Source organism: Pyrgilauda ruficollis, unplaced genomic scaffold, assembly GCF_017590135.1.
Source record: "Pyrgilauda ruficollis isolate IOZ18807 unplaced genomic scaffold, ASM1759013v1 scaffold14, whole genome shotgun sequence".
Lineage (NCBI taxonomy): Eukaryota > Metazoa > Chordata > Aves > Passeriformes > Passeridae > Pyrgilauda > Pyrgilauda ruficollis.
Genome location: NW_024512543.1, coordinates 3595681 through 3608048, shown reverse-complemented (window position 1 = coordinate 3608048; position 12368 = coordinate 3595681). Strand labels below are relative to the sequence as shown.

General features: G+C 43.6%; 1 protein-coding gene across 13 annotated transcripts in view; it reads right to left on the bottom strand.

Moving 5' to 3' along the window:
• TMEM229B (transmembrane protein 229B) overlaps nucleotides 1-12006 on the bottom strand; it is a 32565-nt gene extending 20559 nt beyond the window's left edge. For 5 of the 13 annotated variants that reach the window (XR_005954552.1, XR_005954551.1, XR_005954553.1 and 2 more), the window contains exons 1-2: nucleotides 11824-12003; nucleotides 1184-1353 (exon numbers count right to left, since the gene is read on the bottom strand). The gene's annotated coding sequence lies outside the window, so the exon portion shown is untranslated. Of the gene's footprint in view, nucleotides 1-1183; nucleotides 1354-7871; nucleotides 7988-10041; nucleotides 10144-11823 lie in introns of all 13 variants that reach the window. The other 8 variants (XM_041460038.1, XM_041460041.1, XM_041460039.1 and 5 more) reach the window with 8 other exon arrangements.
• Nucleotides 12007-12368: the final 362 nt, after the last annotated feature.

Below are 12368 nucleotides of genomic sequence, written 5' to 3'. Positions count from 1 at the left end.
TATAAAATTGCAGCACTACAACACTGGACTTTGCCACTCAAAAGACGACACTTGGTGACCAACTGAAGCCCTGTAATCAGCTACACAATGGGCAGCACAATCACAGCTGGAGCTCTAGGCAGGAGCTGACCCTGCTTATCCACACTGCTAGCACTGCCACAATTAAGTCTACTGCTTTCCTTCAGCAGCTGACTGGGTCTGTTCCCCAGACTCAGAGAGGACCAGAGGGTCTGTCAGCAAGAATAGGAGTGGGACAACAGAATAGCCCAACACAGATCCAGGGCACTACAACTAGGAGAAGGTAATGAAACACCTGAGACAGGACAGACTGAGGGACGACCGTGCTTACATGTAGCTGAAGTTTATACATGTAGCATGCACATATTCAAAGTGAGTTTCCAGCTAGAAATAAAGTACTGTGCACAACCTACCCAGGAAAGATGATCCACAATAGGCAAAACAATATTGTAGCCTGAACCATGCCACATACTGCAGACACAAAGAGCCTGTCAAAAATGCTGCAGGGTCTGGAAATTGTTCTGGTCCCACAACATCCACCCCACCAACCAGAATCAATATAAACTTTTGCTCTGGGATATATATCACCCTTTCAAATTGATAGCACTTTACATGCACTACATGGAAGTGTAACTGATTGCCACAGCATACAGGAGAGTGGCAAGATGAGGCTAAGGAGATTAGTAGAGTAACACACTGGTGAATCAGGTGCAGAGTCTGCAGTGTTTGCTAGGGCCAGGAATAGATTCCTCATCATCCAACTCGCACCTGTGCTTTCACAGGAGAGAGCAACCCTCTGTTCTTTACCTACTGCTCTGATTTAGCTCAGAGATACTGCTCCACTGTCCTGATTGTTTTAACTGCCTAAGGCTATCAGAGTGAGGTTTTAAAGAGACAATAATACTGAAAAGTTTGGCTGTATAAATTACAAGCAATCAGAATGATGTGACTCACAGCAGACAGAAATCAAGGGTGATGTGTGCAAATGGCAATCTTACACCTCCAGAAAACAACTTGAGGTTTAAACCGATAGAAATAACTTTGCACTCTACATATTTAAATTTCAAAGGTCCCATCTACAATGCAGTCACCTCTGTACTCAGACAACTGCTCTGTTTTTCTGGTCTACAAGTGCATCCCACCAGTATGAGCCTCTAGACCTTACCTTTTCCAGGGAGGGATCCTGGAGCTCTCCCACTCTTTGGCCAGCTCCTAATTCACAACATCCGCAGGTAGACTAGGCTGCCTCCAGCACGTCCAAGGGGTTTCAGATGCCAGTCGTTTTAAGCCCAGGTGTGTATGGCCAACAGTTCATACAGCAACCAGACAGCCTTCCTAAACCAAAGAAGTACATTTTAATCTTAATACAGCAAAATGCAAGAGAGATTTTAAACACAGAACAAGCTATGTGTATGGATAGCTTAGCTCCAGTACATTGGGCCCTGGAAGACCTGACTTCTTCAGAGCCCCCACACAGCACCTGTACCTGCCCCTTGTCCAGGGCGGCGCCCTGACAGCTGCCTCTCCTTGGGTGAGGCTCAGCCTTTCTGCTCTCCACTGTCCTTCTGGATCTCAGCCACAGTAAACACACAGAGCAACTTCATTGGAGTCAGTGACCAAAGGTTCACTGCTACCATCTCAGCCAAGGTCTCAGTTAACCCTTGGAGGGTCTGCCAGAAATTGCTTTACTTCTATTTTCCCCATCAATGTCTCAATTTTTTAAGTAAGCTTCACTGCTGACACTTTTTCCCATCCTATCTCTCCTAATATTGCCTCCTTATCTTCCCCAATCTCCTCTCATCCTCACTTCTCCAATCATCACACTTTTCTTCTCTCTTCCCCATTCCAGGACAGAGTGTGGACTTCATGTAAGCAGGCCCTTCCCAGTGCCACCCACCCAGCACCCCAACCTGTTCCTGGAGGCACTGGCACTGTCCTCTCTGCTCCAGTGATCTGACTGCCTTTCACCTCATCAGGCAGCACAGCTGCATGATCCAAGCAAGTGGAACCCATGAGCTGGGGCTCTCCTTCTCTTCAAGTGCTGACATTTGAGATGCCACATTCCTGATTTTCACAGAAGTCATGCCTCAAAGTGACAGCTTCAACACACAAGTATCCAACACCTTATTTACATCGGCCTCACAGACCTTACAACCCAAGGGCTTGTCTATACATAGCATTTTCTGGATTAATTGCATATGAAGAAGTTAAAGCAAGGACATTTATGTGTCAGACTGTGTAACAAATGAGTTCTTCATGTTATCCTAATGAATCTCAGCATTTTTGAGCACCAAAATCCAAGAGGAATTCAAGAGACATGTTTTCCTTAATAAACAAAGCAAAACAAACCTACACTGTTTTTATTTAGATGACACTGAACTACAAAACCACTCCAGTTAAAAATGCAGAATAACTAATCCTCCTCAAAAAAAAATGTTCCCAATGAGATTATTGGAGCAATGAATAGCATAAATCCACTAATTACATCAATGTAATATGGTTATTATTGAGACACATCTAGGACCTTCTGCCTATGCACTGAAGCTTGCATCTACTTTGAAGTCTCTCTTATCATGAGAAATAGTTGCTATTTTACCAGCTACATATTTGTATATCAGACTGGGAAAGAACTTGTTTGTTGTCTAGCTTTGGTATAAATTGTTGCCACATCAACATTCCTAAAAATTATTTGCACGTAATCCATTTTCCTTATATGCTTTTTGCCACAGTTGGATATTTGCCACAGATTTCTACTGAACTATTTATCAGACATATGCAAACAAAACTTCAAAAGGCATTTCCCTAGAATCACAAAAACAGTAAGAATGCTTTTTACATAATCAGATGTACTTGTCTATAATTTGATATGTAAAAGACTGAGGAACAAAATCATACAAAATAAGCAACTGCAACACACTTCCAAATCCTTAAATGCAGCAACATGAACATTACAAAAGGCTCCAAGCCAACCTAACTTTAGAACAACACAGTCCTGCTCAGTCCATCCCTTTCCCTGGCACCAGCGCTCAGGCCACCCATGGGGCTTCACCTGGAGCCAGACCAAGGAACTCATCAGCCCTTTGAATGCTACCCCATGCTACCCTAAAGCCTGCTAATTTTCAGCTGTATCATCATCTCTCAGATTTGGCTCACAGCACATTGCCCAGCAGGAAGAAGTTCCCTTTTCACAAAATATTGCATCACTTTGAACTCAGAGTGCTGGAGAAACCATACCATTGGTTACAAATGTGTCTACACTTGAAAGAAAACACTCATTGAAGAAAATCTTCATTAGTAAAGACTATGTCATAATACACGTGAGCAAAGCAGTAGAGCTGAAGATAAAGATTTGACCTTAAGGCTCCCATGATTAAACTGTTCAGAAAAGATGATTTGTTTTTTGTTTGGTATATAAATGAACTTTCTGTGTCAAATGATTCAAAATGTATAGTGTTTGTAGTAAGGGAAAATCAAACAAAAACCAGTTAGAATAGTGTGAACATCTACTTGCGTATACAAAAATAATTAAAAACTAAAATCGCAGACTTCCCAAAACAGCACTTCCTGCTCTGACACAAACATTCCTGGTGTCAGCAGGCTGGAGACTACACATGAGCATAATCTAGCAGTACTGCTCATCAAATGAGAATACAAAAAAAAGAAACAAACAAAAAAAAAAATAAAGAAGTACCCCCCAAAAAAAAAAAAAAAAAAAAAAAAAAAAAAAAAAAAAAAAAAAAAAAAAAAAAAGAAAGGAAAAAAGAAGCAAATTCCTAACTAGAAAGTGGTCAATTGACCATTCCTTCAACTGTCTCTTTCAGTATTTACATCCCTTCATTATTTCTACAGTTCTCTACAAAGAGAGTTTTTGCAACTAACTGGTGGTAAATTGTGCAACAGAAAAATCAAGTCACAACATTGCTCTGTGACTTATCTGGGATTCTCCTGGGAAGAAAGTGCCAGATTTGGAAACAGAAAGTGAGTCTGTGTCCTCTCAGAAACTCCCTCTGTTTTGGCAGGACTTATACAGAGGATGATGAAGATTTCCCTTTTAACTGAAGTCCCACCATGTCTCTTGATGAGGACTTCTGAACCTCTTCCTACACTGGACTGAAATACTGCAGAGGGACACGTAGGACACAGTCCCACATCTCCTGAAATGCAAATGCCTTTTGTTCCTTTTGGAACAAAAAAAAAAAAAAAAAAAAAAAAAAAAAAAAAAAAAAGGAAAATCAACTCTGCAACTCTGTAAAGCAACAACTTGCACTTACCCAGGAAAACAAGTGATTTCAAGGTTATGGGTATCCTTTCCCAGATATATCTAGGTGGATGCCCTATCTCTACTGAAAATTCCTCTCAAAGCCCTGATAAGCACATTAGACCTCTGGAATTTCTTCTAAAAGCTATGCCACCACCCAACAGCTGAAGAGGCTTGGCCAGATGCCTGCATCCCCACACAACTACAGTCTCTGCAAATGCTTCTGTGGCTATTTATTGCTAAAATCAAAAATGCATTTAAATAACTTCCAAGAGTCTTTATTTTTTGCCATTGTTATCTTGCAATATCTTTGAAAAATAAATTAAACTCAGGTTTCGAACAAACACACAACTGAATTCCCTCATGCTGTCTTCCTTTATTAGACTATCCCATTTTCCTCTGTGTACACTCATCCCTTCTTATGTTCCTTCCATTCTGCTTCTGCAATGAAAATGGATTTACATTCATATTTTCATGAATTACCATGGCTCTCAATATTTTTGGGCCAAGGGGCCACTGTGAGTGTTTTGATACTTCTCACAGCTTGCCATGTATTCCTGTAATCTATCTTTTAACATAAATCTCTCACCCATTTTCTTAATTTTCACAGTTCCAAGGATGAGCTCTGACCTACTTGTTGTAAGCTGTTGAACTATCAAACAGTCACAGACCCATTGCAGGGAATGGTTATTTACTCATATATGCTCACATACCATTCATTAGCTTTGAGAGCTCATCTAACTTTGTTATAGTTGTTTTCAGGTTTGGTGAATGCTTTTCTCTAAAACTGAGGTCAAATCTGACCTCACAATATGGCAGATTAAGCAAGAGAGGAGTTAAAAAGGAGCAACTCTTACAAAACTCCACCTACACTTTCTTTATGAAGAAGTACAGCATCCATGTTATATCATGAAAGCACACTCACTGGCGTTTTGGTAATTGAAGGCAGGGTACTGTTGCCTGGCAACTTATCTGATTACCATTTTTTCAAGTATCACATGCACACTTAGATATGTTGCATAATAATGTCTCACTTTTATGCAGCCTAACCCAATGGGAAAAAAAAGAGGGGGATGGGGGCAGGAAAGCTACAAAAATTCATGTCTTTCTTTTCTGGAAAAAAAAAGTACAAGACAGTAGCTCAAAACCAGGTTGAAACATTAGTATTCCTGAATTTTATTCCTGCTTTTCCTGGCTTGCTGAATGTGCTTATACAAGCACTTTATCTACTTGTCTGCAAAATGACACTAATAATACCAGCCTCACAGAGACAAGCTGAAAATTCATTAAGAACTGAGAGATTTTCAAATGAAAGATGCAGTGGAAGTGCTGGTGTTTGTACTTACAGCTTTTTAGTACTCCAAACATTGCTAAGCCATGGTCCTTAAGCATAGCAAATGTTCATCATTGTCATGACATTGTCCAGTCCTTGTTTCTCAAACTAAGGAAACAACATTTCTCACACCAGAATGGGACACTTTACCATTTTCTATGTCTGATATGTAGCTGGGAAAAAAAAAATAGAACAAAAAACCTACTCCCACTGCCCCACACACAGGGCAGCATACCCCAGCTTGGAGTAACTATCTAAGAGAAGGACATGCATTCTAGAAGTTGACCTTTTGCACATCCACAATTTATAAGGCAACACAATACAACATAATGAATTGCCCTCTTTCTATATGCACCTTAGTATTCCACTGCACAGGAAATGTCTTAGCTGCCCAGGGCACTCCTAATACCATGCTAACCTCTGTCAGCTCAAGTGGCTGAGGCTGATGGTTTGGAAAGTATCTCATCTCCATGGTAAAGTATTACGCAGCAAAGAAAAACTGAAAGCAACAGCAGCCAAGCTCAATATTGCTAAGGAATCATTACGTTACCTTCACAGCAGCTTTTCTCTCCGTAGTAAGACATTCAAGCATTTTTATAAACCGTGCCCTACATCCTGAAACTCATGTACAAGTCCACTTCCAATTAAAAGCCTAATTGTGAGGTACGCCTTGGAAAGAACTGCTGGATCAAAATAAACCAAATCACATGGTATCCACCATACCACTAAGGGAAACTATACACATCTTAAAAACAACAGAAATTACGAAAATAAATAACTCTTCTTCTAGAACTCAGTAGAAGCATCCTTACCATAAGCCTCTGCTGACACAAAATACAAAGAAAACACGTGGCTCAAAGAGTCCCATGGGTTAAGCAAGTCTGGCTTTGCTAGGTCAGTTAGCAGGAGAGGAAACAGCCAAATCCACCGCTATCATCAGGAATACTCTGCCGCATGCAGAGAGGAATGACTACCTAGAGCTCTGCATAGACATAGCCCCAGCCAAGATTTCTCAGTCCAGATTAGGCTGGTGGAGCCAAATGATTTGGATCATGATCTGTGTGCATGCATTCTGGATGAAAGAAATAAAAACAAAACAGACTCCCCATCCCCAGAAGGCACTTGGCAGTACACACAACACTATGCTAGAGCTACCCATACTAAAGACAGTGCTCCCCCTTTCAGAAGTACTTCATCATGCTCCCAGCAGAATCATGAAAACAGGACAGAGAGGTGCTCCACAGAAGTTCTTCATATAGGCTATGTCCAATAAATGGCACACCTGAGAGCGAAGATCCAGCAAGGAAGAAGTCAAACAGCAGCTTCACCACGCTATGCTATCAACACTCACCTAGTGACTACTAATGCTTGTATCTTATGCAATGAAAGCAAGACAGCATTTGTGGTAGGGAAGATTCCCTCAGTCATTTAATCCAGCTTTGACAGAAGCATGTGAGGGCGGGGGAGTTTCAAAATAAGGTTGTGGTGAGCTCTAGTGCACTGAAACCAACAAAACTCCAGAACAAATGAAAGGGTAATATAAAACACTTCCCTATTCTATGCAATGATTAGACACCTCTGACCTAGTAACTGATAGGTATGCTCATTCAGATATGCCTCAAACATATCTCTAAAGCAGTCTAGCTTTTATTTCACCTCTGAGGACATGTTAATGAGCAGTATGCACCTGCAAAGCCTTTTACACTCATTTTAGCTGGACTGTAAGGTGCATATAAGCTCTGGCTCACAGCAGACATTATTGGGTGTATCATTTACAGCCAGGAATGTAGTGCTCTGATTAACCAGAAAGAGAGCGTTGTTCTGAATTGGCACAGATGTTGGTATCTGCTCCTGCAGAGCCAAAGCCTTTGCTCAGTCTGGCTTTCTTTCAAGACTTCTTGTGGTTGCCTGCACAGCCACCTTACCAAGGAACTCGGGAACCATCTGGATACTCCTGCCCCACATATCATAACAGAAATGTGAAAAGCAGACCAGTTCATTTCTGACGTACACGGCTAACCAGCCCTCTGCTCCCTCACCCAGTCTGTACTGAGCCTGCAGAGCTAAAGCAAGCAGCATGGTCAGGTGAGAAAGCCACCAGAAAATACTGAAACATATACAGGAAGCAGATCTGAGAAGGGATCATTTACAGATCTTACCAAGAAAGCCAAAAGCAGGTAATACCTTTTATGTTGGAAAACGTTAGCTAACTAGATGATCAAGCTTCTTTCAAAAGAAGTAAGGAAATATACCATACTTTACCTTTTACATCAAGCAAATTTTGTTTTGAAACAGAACTCCCACTTGTATTGTTCAATTTCATTTCTTTCACTCCAGAAACAATCCAGGAACACCACTGGCCACTGCCTCATCTGCAGCTACACAGAAACATGCAGGACAGAAGAGACCACATATAAGTTTGCTCAGGTGCCACTTCCCCATCTGCAGAGCATGGCCCTGGCACCTGAATGCTTAACAAGGTACTGCAACTGCTATGGAGGTAGGAAGTGCTTCCCACAAAAGGATGGTGAGGAGTGGGAATAAGGGTTTTTCCTACCTCCTGCTTGCAAACAATTTCTTTAAGTAATTGACACATTTTCTAGAGAGTAATTAGCCCTAAGGAATGAAGCACTGCAGCCCTTTAATTAGCCATGTTGTTACCTCTCCTCTTACCATATAATAGCAGCTGTCTGAGACTGGAAAAAAGAAACAAAACAACACAAAAACTTAATTTAATTTTCTTAAACATGGTATTTGTTGAAGGCAATCCAGAAACAAAGAATCCTAAGGTACAATTTGCAACAATAAAATTTTCCATTGCTTCTATGACTTCATCATCAGAACAAGGTCTCCTCCACACCACCACTCTTTAAGCCTCCCCAATATATTTTTTTCATTTTTAAAAGGTTTTTCATTATGCTTTCCAATCATCTTGCATGAGGAAAAATTTCTTTCTGTTGTCAGACTGCTTAACAGAAAGGACTCTTTTGCCTAAAACCTAGTCAAATCTCCTGCAGATAATTTTATCAAAATTCCATGTCGTTTCTTGCAACACAGCTTAACAACTTGGATAAAGACAGATGTTCTTTAGTCTAAGGAGACTAGATGTGCATACCATGAACAAGGAGCACAAGAAAGCACACCACAGCCAGTGAGGCAACTCCAAAACTTGCAAAGGACTCTTCAAACAAGTCTCACAGAGATGATGCTTAGCGACCAATCCCATGCTGCAGAAAAAGGAGAAACCTACAAAGCCTGGCCCCAGACTCTGCGATAAGTATAATTCTGAGGATACAAACAAGACTTGCCATCAAAGCATGTGATGATAGCAAAAAGTTGGGGGTTCCCCCCTCCTCTCTCCCCACCCCCCACAGGAAGAGTGCACAGTCTCCTGTCCTCTCCCTCATTCCCCCTCCACACCTTCTTCCTGGCATGATCAGTCCCCAACTGCATTTCATTTCTAACACTCTGGAGAGTAAAACTTAAATTCAAGTAAAACTTGGAGGTAAAACTTAAATTCATCTGACTAATTATGCCACGAGAAGAAACACCCCTCCTGGACACAATGCAGTGCCTGCCAGCAGCCCTGAAACACCTGATCCGAGGACAGTTACTGTCTTATCCAAGCGGACAGGTATTAAAAGCACATTTACAATGCCAGAAAACAACTCCTCCCCACACATTTCTTGACGTGTGGGAAAAAGCAGATCCACAAATTACAAGGCCAAAGGGATCCCTACATCTTCACTCCCTAGAACATCTCCAAGATGCTGAATAAAGTATAGATTGTAAAAAGGTATCTGTCGAGTTCATCACCTTATCCAGAAACCTCCTCCTGCCTTACACTTTAATCTAGAAACATGTGTCTCCCTTCAAGGTTAAATGTGCCTTTCACTGTTTGGCACCACATAACATTAAGACATTGTCAGCAAAACTGCAGAGTCTACCAGGTACCATTTCCATACAGATACAGAGATCTAGGTTACTCTCAACCTGCACACCTGTGCTATCCATACCTCTTGGTATAGACCCCTTTAGCACTTCTGTAAACTACCATAGGATCTTGCCATAAGAATTCCAAGGTTTGAACTCTCCAAGGAAGCAGCTTGTTTTCTGCCTCCACCATTAGCCTTCAGTAGAGTGGGCACAGACATGCTGCCAGAGCCTCAGCCAGAAGTTATGCAGTAACAAGCAGTAACTGCCTCAACTTCTGCTTGCCCCTCCATTTCCCTTCCACCAGACTACACTACATGCTTTTTCAAGATTCCTGTGATCAAAGGATCTCAGAATGTTTCACTTTGAATCAGCCTCTTCTAGCACTTTTGCTGAGCTTTGTTTGGAAAGCTGCTATAGCTACAAGTTAAACCAAACGATTTGGACTTAAGTCTTGTTTCAATTTAACAACGACCTTTGAAATGCCATTTTCCCTTACCTCAGTTTCCTCTTCTACAAACGGAGACACCCATGTTCTTCAGTGGCGGCCTCAACAGAGAAGTATGAAATTTTCAGATATCCACACCAAGAGCATGTATTCCTCAGGGAGAAAATATCTACTTTCAGATTTAGTGAAAAATCTTAACTTATCCACAGTAGCAAGCTGCTGTTACCTAACACGGGAAAACTGACATTTCTTCATGGAAGTCATACCTTCTCACTGGGACAAGGTGCTGGGATTCAAGAAGTACCTTCACGATGTGTCATGGACACGTGAGTATCTTACAGATTTCCTACACAATTTTCCTCAGTGCTGGCTGAAATGGATTCCATGTCAATAAGTCTTTCTTTTCTGTTTCCTAATAACTTATAGTAATTTTTGTTTTAATTACTTCCTATTTACCACCAAACAGTAGCTAGCCCCATCTCTAACTGATATTGTACATATATTGATGTATTTGTACCCCTGGAAAACACAGAATGAAGCTCTTTGGGCAATCTGTTCTTCTTGCAAATCCCCAATGCACACAGCTCTGATAGTCACAGAGATGTTACCACCTTGCCTGTGAAAAAAAAAAGGCTCCTGCAGGGACTGCTTTTTTTTCCCTCAGAAATAAAGAGAAAACAGGAAAAATCTGTCAAACAAACAATGTCAGAGAATAATACAAAGTATTTCACATAACAGAGTTTATCCTGCATCTGCTGTGTAATTATGAGGCTTAACAAGTTTGTACATCCCAAGTAGTTCTGGACCAGCAATATGAAGTGATCTCTAGGAAATCCCAGTGTAATGGTCCAGCTTAAGATGAACAGGACAGGGCAGCCTCCCCAGCATCCCTGCTCCTAAGCATCCTAGAAACAATTTACAAAACCCTAGAGTAAATGAGTGAATGGGGAACAGAAGGAATCAGATTTTCCATTTTGCAAAAATTCAGCTATTCTGAATATTTTTCCATACCAAAAATGGAACGAGAGCAAACATCTTGAGACTAATTTTTTTTTTTTCTAATAGAAAATAAAAAAACTCTCATTTTCAGCTGTCTGTAGTATCTGTATGCCTGACCTCTGGCTTTACACACAGGAGTAATTCACAAGGTTGCAGAAAAGTCACTGAAGGACCAGAGCCAGTTCCCACCTCCCAGTTCAGCTCTGCAAACGCTAGGCTCATTCAGAACTATTTCCCCTTGCCTGGAATAAAGTTTTACAGAAATCAATGCAAAAAGATGTTTCGAGACATTTCTCTCCTCGTGGGGAAGGAAAAAAAAAAAAAAAAAAAATAAAAAGGCACTGTCCAGTGAAAAGCCCCTCCGATTTCAACAACCCTTCCACCCTGCTTTCCCTGAGCCCCGAAAACTTCTCAGCCGGGGTCGGGAGCTCCCGAGCAAAGCCCCCTCGACACGCACCGCGCTGCCGCCCCGAGGAGCTGCGGGGGGCGGCGGGGCCCGGCCTGCGGGGGCTGCGCCGCTCCCCGGGAGGGGGCGACACACCGGTGCCCGGTGTCCCCGCGGGGCCCGCCGCTGGCGGGGAAGCTCTCGCTCGGCCTCCCGCCTTTGTCTCGCTCCGGCCGGCACCCGCCCGGCAGGGGCGGCACGGCCCTCCCGCCGCCAGAAAGCGAAACCAACGGCGCCGGGCGCCATCCCCGCCCTCCGCCCCGGGCAGCGCATCCCCCGCGCCGCTCGGCTGCGGGGAGGCCGCCGCGGGCCCCGTGAGGGCAGCGGCCGCGGGCAGCTCCCGGTAGCGCCGCTCGGCCCCCCCGCCCGGCCGCGGCTCGTGTCCTCACCGGTGTCCATGGGTGCCCCGCGGCCGGCGGGAGGTGAAGTGTGCCAGTGACACTCGCCCGTAGTATGGATGCGGTTTCAATCTGCACATGCTCGCTCCCGACAGCCAGCCTGCCCCGCCACCTTCCCTTAACTCTTTCCGCACTGCCTCGCACTGCCTCCCCCGCCCCGCAGCGCCGGCCCCCGTCCTCCTGCCGGCCTGCCGCCGCTTCCCTCGGCCCGCAGGGCGGGGGAGGCGCCCCAGCGAGCCCTCCCGCGGCCATCGCGGGGCACAGAGCCTAAAGACGGCGGGCGAGCCCCAAGGGAGGGACCTGCGTCCCCTGGAGAACCGGACCTTGCCGGTGCGGGCCGGTGTGTGCTCAGGTGAGCGTCGGGAACACCCCGCCCTACCCAAACGCCTGGAGTGTTGGCTTCAGCCGGGAGCACGATGTGGCACAGGGCGCCTTGGCTGGTGAGCCAGCAGTACGAGTCTTTCATATTTACTCCTCCAAAGAAATCCGTAACAAAAACAAATAAACACACACACCCCATCGGCTGAGGGATGTAA